General features: G+C 41.1%; 1 protein-coding gene across 1 annotated transcript in view; it reads right to left on the bottom strand.

Moving 5' to 3' along the window:
- Positions 1-12,613, bottom strand: part of MRC1 (mannose receptor C-type 1) — a 705,818-nt gene that overhangs the window by 7,110 nt on the left and 686,095 nt on the right. The window lies entirely within an intron of this gene.

Raw genomic sequence — 12,613 nt, 5'->3', positions numbered from 1 at the left:
CTGTTTTTATCCCCCTTTCACAAATTAGATACCTTTATATCTCCCCCTAAAGGAATCTCAAGGGAAAAATGTGTTGTCTACTTTACAAAAAGCATGCAATGAATAGGTTTGAGGAGGCTGTGAATTAACATTCCAAGTGGATACGGTTGCAGCTACATCCCTCCTAGAATGTCATAGCTGGCTCTACTGATTGGATGAAGACTACTGCAGAAGCACTATCCTCTGAAATGGTGTCACAGTTGTAGAGCACGAATGTGAAATATTTCTTTCCAAAGTTAGTTATCCATAGTTTTGAGCAGGACAAAATCTACTTTACGTTTTCGTAAGAAAGGCCAGCACCACAAGGCTACTATAGGATGCCTTTTGTCAATTTGAAAGCCTTAGCAATTTGTTGACTGTATGAGGCTACTACATACAATTGCAGTGAAAAAATAATGTTTTCTTGAATAACTGTCTTGGAATGGATTGAAAGGTAAGGATAAATATTGAAGTGCCTACATTATTACCCACAGTATGGGGACCTATGCAGGTAACTGAGCAGAGTGCTGCAGATAAACATTAACAATAATCGGCCTTTTATGGCCTCATTACGAGGATGACAATCCTAAGAGCGGCAGCCCAGAGGTGGTGGTCGGACCGCTGCAGCTGTGGCAGTCCGACCACCATATTGCAAGATTGCTGGGCGGACCCACTTAAAGACCACCATTTCCAGCAAGGATCAAAGATTCTGAGGGGGTCGACAGCGGTCGGGCTTGTAACCAGTCAGGGCAGCGCTGAACTCAGCACTACCTGGCTGATTACAACCCCAATTTACACCAGCCTTTTCATGGCGGGGACCCCGCCATGAAAAGGGTGGCGGAAAGCCAGTGCCGGCTGGCCACAGGGAGGCCCCTGCCCACCAATGTCAAAATGCACACTGTCTGCTTTTCAGAGAGTACACCTTCCAAGGGTTCTGGAGTGTTAGAATATTGTCTTCAAGGCCAATATACTAACACTGTTCCCGCCGGTCACCCCGGCGGGAACGTGTTTTGAAACGGTCCTGCCAGTCCGCCTGGTGGGAACATTTTATTATGCTGGGGGGGAACGTCACCGCCATGGCGGTGGTGTTCTCCTCGTGAGTTTGGTGGTCCCATGGTGGGACTGCCAAACTCATAATGAGGCCCTCAGCTTTTTTGAGGTGGGGTCAATGCTCTGGATTCTGGGCTGTTGTCTGTTCTCTAAAGGTCAATTCCTAGTGCTTTGACATCAACAGTTAAAAAACTAAATTTCCACTTGTGTACTGCCACATAAGGGGTAGTTATTTGCACATGCTATCATTTTATAAGCTCATCCTGCCCATCTACCCAAATACTTATCTTCCTTTATTGATTAGGGTGTGAATCCCTGCAGTAGATAATATATAAAAAAAAACACAAAAGAGCACATTTGATCAGAGAAAAATAAAGAAGTTGTTGGTTGTATATTCCTGTTTCACAGAGAATTTTTTTGTATTGTTCTGTAATTCTTTGCCAGCATGTGCTTCACTCTGAATTCGCCGGACAAGGCTGGGGTTTTTTCAAGGCTGTCAAAGACACACCTATAGTTGCAATATTTGTTGATAATACAGTTTCTTTTTTTTATTATGTGCCTGCCTATAAACACAGTGGATCACAGCACACATGGTAAACTGTGAGAGCATAAGAAGATGTGGAGCACTTATGAGAAGATGCAAAAAACTACAGTGTAGGATTCATTATGAGTAAAGTAACACATACATTATTTCAGGTGATAAGACTTAGGCAGATGAATGCATAAAGAGAGATAAGATTTAGATTGATGTAAGTCAAGGGGTATTGCAAGTCATTATGGGATTGGGTTGATGATTGGGATTCTGTTCAAGCATGTACTCAGATAAGAAGTCTGTACTTAGGTAGTTACAATATGATGCTAGATTACTTTCATTCCATGTAACATCAATACTGGGACAGACTGCTTACTCTCCTATCTGTGGCTTTATGTGAAGTGCAATCAATTGGAACATAATAGGATGTGACAAGGAGTGAGTATTAAAATACGATGGAGAGAAATGAATAATGTTTATTTGTTAAACGACAGATTCAGGGCAATGAATACCTTAAATGAATATGATAATTCCTTTATAATTGACCTGACGAGCCTAGAGAAACCTATAAGAAAGGATTGGAGAATTTAAATTAGCACACTAGAATCGAAGTTGTTGAAGAACCCAGATCTGAACTTGAGGCTTCATTTACTCGATTAAATAGATAGGTAGGTGTTAAAATGGTAGTAGATTACACCAAGAGATATTAAATAACTAGAAGACTCAATTTGTAAAAGAGGTTCGAAGTAACTGTGGTGATCACAAAAGGTTTTGCCATCAGAGAGCAGTGCACACATTGAGGAGCACCACTTTAAGTGCACAGAGATCCTAACTGAGCACCCACCTGGTGCCATAGAGCAGCAGCATTAGGCGAGAACTATGTTGGGTAGAGGGCTCTTCATTATGGGGCAGCTTGCAGTACTGCTGCCTCATTCTCTGAGGTCTGGTGCTCATGTGAGTAGAGACAGCACGCCTGGCATTTGTTCGATCCTGGTTGGCAAGTTGTGAGAAGCTGCATGTATTCCACCTGCTGTTGCAGCAGCCGTCTTAGTGATGGAGAGTTATATACCACCAGATTCCACCTGTGCAAGTAATGATTGATAAGCTATTGAAAAATGGAATGGTGTACCTGAAAGATCCTGCCAAGGACTTATATGATGTCCTGATAAGTACGCGTGAGAAAAGTTTATAATGTTGAAATCATGTTTTTAGACAAGCTAATGTAGGGGAAGATTGGGTGTACTATTGTAAAGTAATTTAGAAAAATAAAAGCATCGGAGTCTGTCAGAAAGCCGGATTGTACCTCGTAGTTGATGGCAGACTAACAAAGCAGAATCCGAGATAATGATCTTAGTTAATTTGCTTATGTTAGCAAGTACGAGCACTCACGTCATCATATTTGAAAAAGTGAAAGTGTGTGAAAAGATAGCATAGGGAGTGTCAGGGATTTGTTTATGAGAACAGCAATACAAATACGTCTGTAGTACATCAAGCTCAGGTTCCAAAATTCCAGCTGCATATTTACTATCTGACATTCACCAAAGAACCTACTCTAATAAATAGTGTCCCTGTGGAAATTCTTAGAGGCAAGTGGGCACCAAATTCAAAGAAGAGCAAAATAATCTGGAGTAATATGAATTTGACTATGGTTTAAAAACTGGATATCAATAGTGCTTAAAATCTTGCCTAAGTCTAGACATAGAGATAAAGGTTTCTGACACCTATCTGCTGCCTGTAAAAAACAGCAATTCCTTGACATCAATACACTAATGTAAAAAACACATAGTAAAGCTATTATTAGGAGGAAGAACAAATCTATAAAGGATAAAGTACCACCTGTTGTACATTATAAGGATATTTCAAGTCACTGAGGAGTTTCATAACAATACAGAGGAGCAAGGCTGAAGGCCAAGTTTCTTTATAAGGTTATGAATATCCAATTTTTATAGGTTACCCCTAAGGTAAGCTGCAAAGGCTTAAAGAGATTGGAATGCATGGTATTTAAAAAGTAGCACATGTGGTGTTATGTTCTAGATTTCCTGGCAGGGAAAAACCTCTAAAATAGCTTTTCACTGTTGTAAGGCTTTCTCTCCCATAAACTAGGTTACCTTATTACACTTAGTAAGTGCTAATGTCAGTTTGAGACCAGATAGAGAAATGTGGTTTGCACTCAAATTAATCGTAATGTAAAATCATCTTTATTGGTAAAGTCAGATTTTTAAGTTATTATTTTGAAAATGCCACTTTTAAGAAGTTGGCATTTTCCTTCCCAAACCAACTGTGCTTTTCTACAAGTGACCTTGGTCACAGGACTGTGAATGACTCTCCTGTTGTGAGTTGTTTATTCTTTCTAGGCATGGGAACAAAGAAGTAATAGGTGTGAGGAGAGTGGGTTTTCCTGACAGGGTGGCTACGGAGGAGCTGTGCCCTGCTCTGATTGCACTTCAAAAGGCCTTCACTGCAGCACCCACAAAGGAAACTGACAACAGGTCTGCCTTTAACCTTTGTCACCCTAGACAGTTTGGAGCCAGGACCAGGGGAAGGGGAATAACGAACTAGAACCTGTTGTAGGGGTAGATCATAGAATTCTTCCACTCAAAGGCTGGCATCAGGTATAAAGGTGACACCTATAGACCTCTCATTAGATCACTCTTGGACCTGTGGACGATGCAGTAAGAGGACTTCCCAGTTGTCTGAAGAAGGAAGACTAGATCTGCTTGCCTTGAACCCAGACTAATCAGAAGTGACTCCAAGGGTCAGTTGGTTGACCAATATTTTGAACTACAGGGACACACCAAGCTCCCTGAGACCTCCCTGGAACTGACCAGCTGACCTGCAATAACTGGACCTGCATGTGCTCTGCTTCTGGCCGCTGCTTGAGTGAGTCCTGATTCCCCAGTGGTGCCCTTCAGTTCCGGAACCCAATGTTTTACAAGGAGTAGTTCATAAAGTGAGAAATCTGCAGAAATAGTATTTAGCTACCAAAAATAGTGTTAGTGAAGGAAAATTATTTGTTCTTTTAAACATTTACCACTTTTACATTTGGAATACTGGTAAAGGAAATCAGTTGTCACAGAATGCAGATGGAACGGTGTTAGAAATGGGGTCTTTGGTTGGCAGTCAGGTCACCCCCTGACAAAGCAAGCACCCTCACTCTAGTCAGGGTAAGTCACAAAAAATCCATATTATCATGTGCCCACCCTCTGGTAGCTTGGCACCAAGCAGTCAGGCTTAACTTAGAAGGCAATGTGTAAAGTATTTGTGCAATAAATCATACAATAGCAAAGTATAACACCACAAAAATACACCACACAGTGTTTAGAAAAATATTTAATATTTATCTGGATAAATGCAGGTCAAAACGATTAAAGATTAAATAAGCAAATGTAGGGATATCACTGAAAGTGATATCAAGTGTCTTAAAGTAAAAATATTACTGTAAAATCAATAAAAAGTGTCTTAAGTTCTCCTAGAAACAACAAGTGTCTCTTGCAGGCCAAAGTACCTGGTTTGTGTTGAAAAATCCTCGCAAGGGACCACAGAGGAGGAGGTGTGTGGAAAACAGTGAGTGTGCGTCGGTGTATGGCACGCAGACTTGGATCCTCTACGGGTTGCGGGGTTTTCGGATGCCCAGGGAACAATGCGTGGAATCCTGGGCTTGCTGAGCGAAGTCACAGGGGCTGCGTCGATTCCGGTAGGCGTGAGTGAATGCACTTGGAGCTGTCAACTAAACCCAGCCAGACGTGGATTGTAAGGCACAGAAAGGTTTAATTGCAGAGAAAAGGCCTGAGTGTGGGAAGTTGTTTTTGTTCCTCTGGCAAGGTGACCATTTGAGCAGTACCCAATAACTTAATTTACTTCAAAGGCACCTCCCCTGTCACAGGCAGATGTCAGATGACCTTGGACATGCCCCTTCCTTCAGTGCCCTACTCAGTCATACATCAGCCCCAGTGGGATTGGAGGAACTGCTGCCAAATTGGTTTGGAGTTACCACAGAGAACAGGCTGCTCATTTCCCTGGCCACAACTCTAGGTGGGAACAAATTCCCTTGAACAAGAAGAGAAAGGGGCTCACCGTCTTGTATTTAGGCAGAGGGGGTACTGTGGGACTGCTTGTAGTAGGATAGACAAGAATTGACTGCTTCAAAAGGGGACTCATGGGAACTTTAGGGTGGTGCCAGGATTCACCCCGGACCACAAGCTAGTTTCAGGAGTAAATGTGGCATCTCCGACACCCTCTTCATAACACCTTCTGAACTTGAAGAACAGAAGAAGACTGGACCTGCATTCTGTAACAACATGAGGAGAACTCTGAAGGACTGGACCTGCTCCTTCTTGTATCCATGACTCAGAAGTGGACTCCAAGGGTCATAGGTTTGACCTCCTGGTCAAGCTGCAGGAATACAAAAATCTATGAGAGGCCTTTCCTGTAGCTGTCCAGCTGGCCAGTTCTAGCTGGACATGCCCTGGAACCTGCTGTTGGCCTCTGCTTGAGTGAGTTCGGAACCCCAAGTGCTGTTCCTGGTGTACTGGAAGCCTTGGCTAATCATGGTTGGACCTCCCTTACCACATCTGAAACCCAGGGGCTTAGAAGCACTTTGGCTCCAAAGAACTCCAGAGGAGTGGGATGATTCTGATTCAGCAGGACCTTGTGAAGATGGTATCTGGCCTTGTGGAGCCCTCTTCACCTACAGATTGCAGCCTTACCCTGCTGAAGTAATGTGAGCTCCACAAAAGTGACTAAATGTAATGATGAAATCTTGACTTGGCGAAAGTGTCAAAAGTACCCGGCAAGCAAGGAACCTTTCCAGGGCAAGAAGTTTTAATTTATTGCCCTGTAAGCCTTCCTGCCAAAAACCAACAGCTTCACCAGGACTGTCTCTAATAACCATCTTACCTTGAACTGCTACTGAATTGGTGGTGGGCTAAACCTTAAGAATGCACCTGTCTTAGACTACCATAAATATTAAAACTCTGTGAACTATATTGTCGCCCAATATCTATGGCTATACCTGTGCACAAATCACAGCACCTTCCACCAAAGGGGCAATCCTGAAAGGATTACATACAAAAAGATATGGATAGTGCACCACTGCGCAAAGTCAGTAAAGTCCAGTAACACAACTTTGTCTTTTAAACATCTTAATTTTTTATTATTGCTTCTTCTTGCACAAACGAGCAATCAGCCAACGCGTTTCGTCCTACACAAAAGGACTTCTTCGGGGCTGAAATGTAACACAAAAAGAATGTATATATCACACCAGGACAGATAGGACACAGTAAATACAAAAATTCCCAGACCAAAAGTAAGAAATCGCAAAAATTGCGATTTTTTGCGTTGCGACCTGGTTTTGCGAAAATCCACATCTCAAGGAGATGCAGCAAAAAATTGCAAACTGTGATTTTTCACAGAATGGCGTTTTGCACATGCAAAATATAATGAAAAGAAACCAGGTGGTAACCTGGTGCAAAATTTAAAAATGCATTTAAAATGCATTTTTAAATTGAACTTGTAAAGCACACATGCCCTTTTGGCATGTGTGCACCTTACATGTCCCCCACAACATTTTTGGGGTGCAGCAGAGGGGGCCATAGGCCCCCAGCACCCTGGGCTTTTGCATTTCCAAAATTGCGATTTCTTGTTCAGAAATCGCAATTTTGGAAATGCATAAAATTCGCAGATATGGGCCAACAGGCCCATAGCTGCGAATGGGGCAGGTATCACAATTTGCGATTCAGTAATAGCATTTTCGATTTTTAAGAAATCGCTATTACCGAATAGCAAATGTGATACATGGCACTTTGCGAGTCGGAAATAGCGATTTCTTAAAAATCGCTATTTCCGACTCGCAAAGGGCCGTGATGATACATCTGGCCCCTAGTTCTAATTTATGACGTATAACCAATATCCATTGCGGAACTCTTATCACAGATGCAGGTTGTAATTACACATATTTGTTTGTTATACATTTCAGCAAAGAGGGTGACTCATCCTGATGAATACCACTGACACCACATAGGAGGGTTTCTATTGGCAGAAACATGTTATTTTTAAACCTATTACAAAGTGGCATAATAAAACTCTCATTTATCCACCCAGGAGATAGTTTTAACACACACAAATGTGCCCTCTGCACTATACTCTCACACCTAATCCATTACATGGTAGCATAAACTCATCCCATTGAAAACACAACACACCCACACACTCCCCAATAACCTAATGGATAGTAGTTTGCACCAGAATCATCTTTGATGTGGTGTCATGCAGGGCTGAGGTTGAAGCATGCTGCCTACTAGGTGGACAAGGACTTTCATCCTGAAACTGTGAAGTACTTAGATCCACTGAGTTCTCATTTGGTCACTAGAACTGGACTTGGGCCTACTTGTTGAGGCCCTAGGTCTAAGTTCTAGGTGGCTCTGTTGCTGTTCACCAGTAGAGTTTCAGCCTGGGTGTCCGTCGCTGTAGTTTCTAACACTCCAGACTGATTTGGGTGGGCTAAACATGTATGTTAGCACCGGGGTTCCATTGCATGCCAAGGTCCTAGACACAAGTGAATCCTGGCTACAGGTCATGAAGATTGTTGGCTAGACTACATTAACCGACACCATGGGAAGAAGAAAGCATCAGTAAAGAATGAAGGCCATTGTGATGGATCTACAAATACACACTCTAGGCACCCAACTGTTAATAACGGGTGACTTCAACTCAACCTTCTACAAAGAAAAATTAATGATGAGCACATCAACGCTCAAGGTCACATCTGAAACATCCCTACCCAGGCACTCACAGTAAAGATGGGCTCAGACAAATTGGGAGCAAAAATGATTACTGCATTCCTGGCAGCTGGTTTGAGAGTTTTCAATCGACGTTTCCACAGATATAGCCCCCTGCGTGGACACACAAATCAGAAAAATCTGTAGCTCCACAATAAACTACTCATTAGCCAGTTCAGCACTGTTTAACCAGATAAACAACTTTTCCACTGATCATCGCCCTGAGAGTGACCGTCATCTACAGGTCATAGCTCTTACCATCAGCCTCATTCCATATCAAAATACAGCTATCCTGTACACAGGTGTGCACACAGGGAATCTAAAGCAACTTAGGTGGCGAGAAGAGTGAGTACTAGAAATAAAGGCAAATTGTGTTCAAAATTGGAAGGAACTACACCATTACGACTGCAATCCTATTGCCATTTGAAACTAACTTAGAAGGAGGTTTATTGCAGCATGCCCCTACAAATCAACACAGACACTATCCCGAGGACATAAAAAACACATACTCCATGGTTTACACCTATGTTAAAGAAATTAAAGAAAAATCTTTCAAACAATTACAACACTTAATGTTGGCACCCAGAGACCAAAACTGCACAACCAAACAAGACAGCTTCAGTGCCAGTACAAATAAATAAATATTAACAACAAAAAAATGCAGCTGGACGACTTCCGGGAAAACAAATCTGTTTTAGTAAAAAGAAGAATTCACATCTCTTTTGGCAAATTATAAATTCAGTTAGGAATGGAAGCAGAAGAGTTAGCAATGCCAAAAAAAAGAACAGGCCTGGGTATCCTACTTGCAAATTGTTTAACGTAATCAAGCCCCAGTATGCTTCAACTGGAACCTCATCAAACAAGGTTGCAATTTTTTTATTGGAAAGTAAACAGAATGGCAAGGGAGGCCTAGAAAAGAAACAATGAGTTAACATCTGACAAGGTTACCCTAAAGAACGATAACTGAAGGTAGTAAGGAAAGCTAGGTCAGATGGTGCTGCCTGGCCGAATGCCTCAGGCCATCTTTAAAGCCAACACAAATTTCTGGGAAGCCAAGCTATGTCCCCTGAATGATGTGGTTGTGAACTGGGGTGAAGCCTCAGTCTCTTAGAGGCGTTCATTCATATGCTCCATCTCCAAGGGAGTAAATATATGTTTCCCTAGTAATTATTGTTTAATAGCTATCCTGGACAATGAGGCACAATACTTTGTAAGACTATTGCTCCTAGATTCAGAAAAATGGGCAAGTGACAAAGAGACAGTTCGATGTAACCAGACATATTCCTGTCCTCAGTCTGGGACACTATCAAATCTCATGGTGTTTGCGCTCTCTATGGAGAAGACATTTATGACTAAAACTGTACTATATACATGCTTAGTCAACGTCAAAGCTGCTTTTGACAGTGTGCCAAGAGACTTCTTCTGAGGGAAACTTAAAGGTGGGGCATCACCAGGAAGCTACTCAGGGCAATACAGCTATTGTACACCAATACGTGGCTACAGGTAAATCGTGGCACCAGAAATAGGCTATCAAAGAGAGTATATACCTCATCAGGCCTGAAGCAGGGATGCATTTTGGCATTTATCCTCTTCGATCTGTCCTTTGCAAATCTTCAGAGAAAGCTGAATAAGATCAACGCACACCCTCCAAACCTGGGAAGTAAATTGATTTAAAACCTACCATATGCCGGCGATCTGCTCCAAATAAGCCAGACCAGAAAAGGACTTTCAAGATTGCTAAACAAACTGCATTTCTTCACCACTGCAAATAAACTGGTTATGCATGTGAAGAAAACCAAGGTGCTTAAAATTGGCGAGAAAAAAACCAAACCTGGTGACTGAGGCTATAGTAAATACCTAGCTAATCTAAGCAAGTTCAAATATCTTGAGGTCATCATTAACACCAGAGGCACTTTTAATCAGCACAAACTCCAATTGAAGGCCAAGGCCTGTTCCCTCAATTTTGCATTTTGTCTGCTTTCAAAGACCCTGAAAGTCCCAACCAACAGCCCTCTGTTAAATATTTTAAATGCTCAGCAAATACCCGCTATAAACTACGGGAGCAAATTAATTAGAGGATAGGATTCCAATCTCTAATTCAGCTAATAGCCAATATGTATCAATCCACCTTTGGTCTACCCAAATATACTTGTCAACCGCAACTGCACCTGGAGTTTGGACACTCGCGTACCCAAATCTTAAGCCAATGCAGCAGTTGTCTTTGGACTTTTCGAGTCCCAGCTTTGAACATTCACATGTAAGTATGTATAGCAACTGCTATGCTTAAAACTGTTTCCGTTGTATTAATGTATTTGTTTTACGTCATGTAATGGTTCTAAATAACAATGCATGGTAAATAAATACCTTGAATTGAAATTGACATCAATTGGTAGTTAGCAATAAGACCAATACCAAACAAAACATTTATAGCAGCTCCTAATATGAGCTTTTGTACCTTCTATGCGTGATGACGGAAACGATGGAGAAGTGAGGGAACAATAATTGCCAGTGTGTACTAGGTCACAGAAAGCCCAAATTGGAAAACACAACCACTAAATTAAATTAGGAAAGTAAACCTTGCACCTAAGTAGTACCTTTTGACAAAGACCCCCTATCAAACTTTACTATCACTTAATGAAAAACCTGATCATGCTGATGCGTACCTATTGGGACATAATTTAAATATAAGCAACAAAGAATGAGTTTTAAGTATATCAGACTATTAAATAAGTAGGGGTGACATCCAACTGAGTGTTATGTAACCCAGTTCATGAAACAGTTTTGAATATGTATGCTTTGCTGCAATAAGCGTCACATTAAATGTGAACTATTATGAAATTCCTTGTCCAAGTTTTACGTGTTGCTCACCCTCATACTAAATATTAATTGTGAATGACTAATTATTATTAGCCAATATTCTGGTAGCATTTTTTGCACGGTTGCCTCTGACCAGTACCGGCTTGTGTGTGCAGAAAAATGTTAGCGTAATACAGGTGGTTAGGTAATTGTACCGGTTCACCATACTCGGTTTTGTATGTTTAAGTTGTCCCTAAGGTGCTTTCTGTTAAAGGTATCACTCTGGGTTTACCTTAAGGTTTTTTTTTTAGTTTGTATGGATCTCATCTTGTCCAGTAAGCTTTATCAAGAATGTCCTAGTAATAAGATTGAGTCTGCCCTGGTAGTATCATCTTACCAGAGTGGAGTGAGGTTGCGCGTGCTGAAGAATACCACACTAACACATCATCTGATGTAATTGGCACTCTATGACAAATTATAATCCCCCTCATGATTTAAAGTAAGGGGTTGCTGTCTTTTAGTTATTGGGACCAAAGTTGGACTAACACTGTCTAGCCATCAATGGTGTGTTGATCTTGCACTTATGAACCAAATCATTATTTATGCTCATAGCACAAACTAACAGAATAACTACAACTCAGAAACACAATTCAGAACGATAAAATAAGAGCAGGAATACATACATATAGCAAATAGATACAACTAACAGTAAAAAATACCCAGTTCTTAATCTAGGTGAGAATTTGCATACATAAATTAAAGAGTGGGGAGGGTAACCCTTGGTACATTCAAATCGCTTAGATTGAAACAAAAGGTCTGATTTAGCATTTGCTGGACCATTGGTTCATCTCAAATGTGGCAGATGTCCCATCTACCTTAGTAGAAGTGCCATAGGATATAATGCATTTTTAATAAGGCAGGAGGGATTCTGTCAAACTTGTGATGAGTAACCTTCCCTTCAAACTCTAAAACAGGCCCAAAGTCTTCAAGTCCTCTGCATTTTTCACAATGAAGTAATATGTTGCAGATGTATTAGAAGTTGGTTCCACAACTTTAGGGGTACATTGAAAAACTATTTATGACCTTTACCCCAAACTCTCACAGCATTAACTTATAGCCCAAAAGCTTACTGAACACATTATCATAAGTTTATGCAGGTTGAGTTTTCAGTCCAAATAGCTTGAACTCAAGCCATGTAATCATTTGAAAATTCTAGAAAGAGGCCAGGCAGACAATTGAATAACAGGAAAGCAGAAACAGACAGAGTTTTTTGATCAACATGAAGTAATCTTGAAGAATTACAACGCCACAGCAAATAATTATATTTTAATAGGTCTAAAGTGAGTAGGATCGCAAAATAAATTTGGTATGAAAAGCGAGAGTGCTGCAGTAAGGCTGTTAATACATTATGAGTGTGTATGGTGCAGGAGCAGAGATTTTA

Source organism: Pleurodeles waltl, chromosome 10 (genome assembly GCF_031143425.1).
Source record: "Pleurodeles waltl isolate 20211129_DDA chromosome 10, aPleWal1.hap1.20221129, whole genome shotgun sequence".
NCBI classification, from domain to species: Eukaryota; Metazoa; Chordata; class Amphibia; order Caudata; family Salamandridae; genus Pleurodeles; species Pleurodeles waltl.
This window is presented reverse-complemented; position numbering and strand designations above follow the sequence as displayed.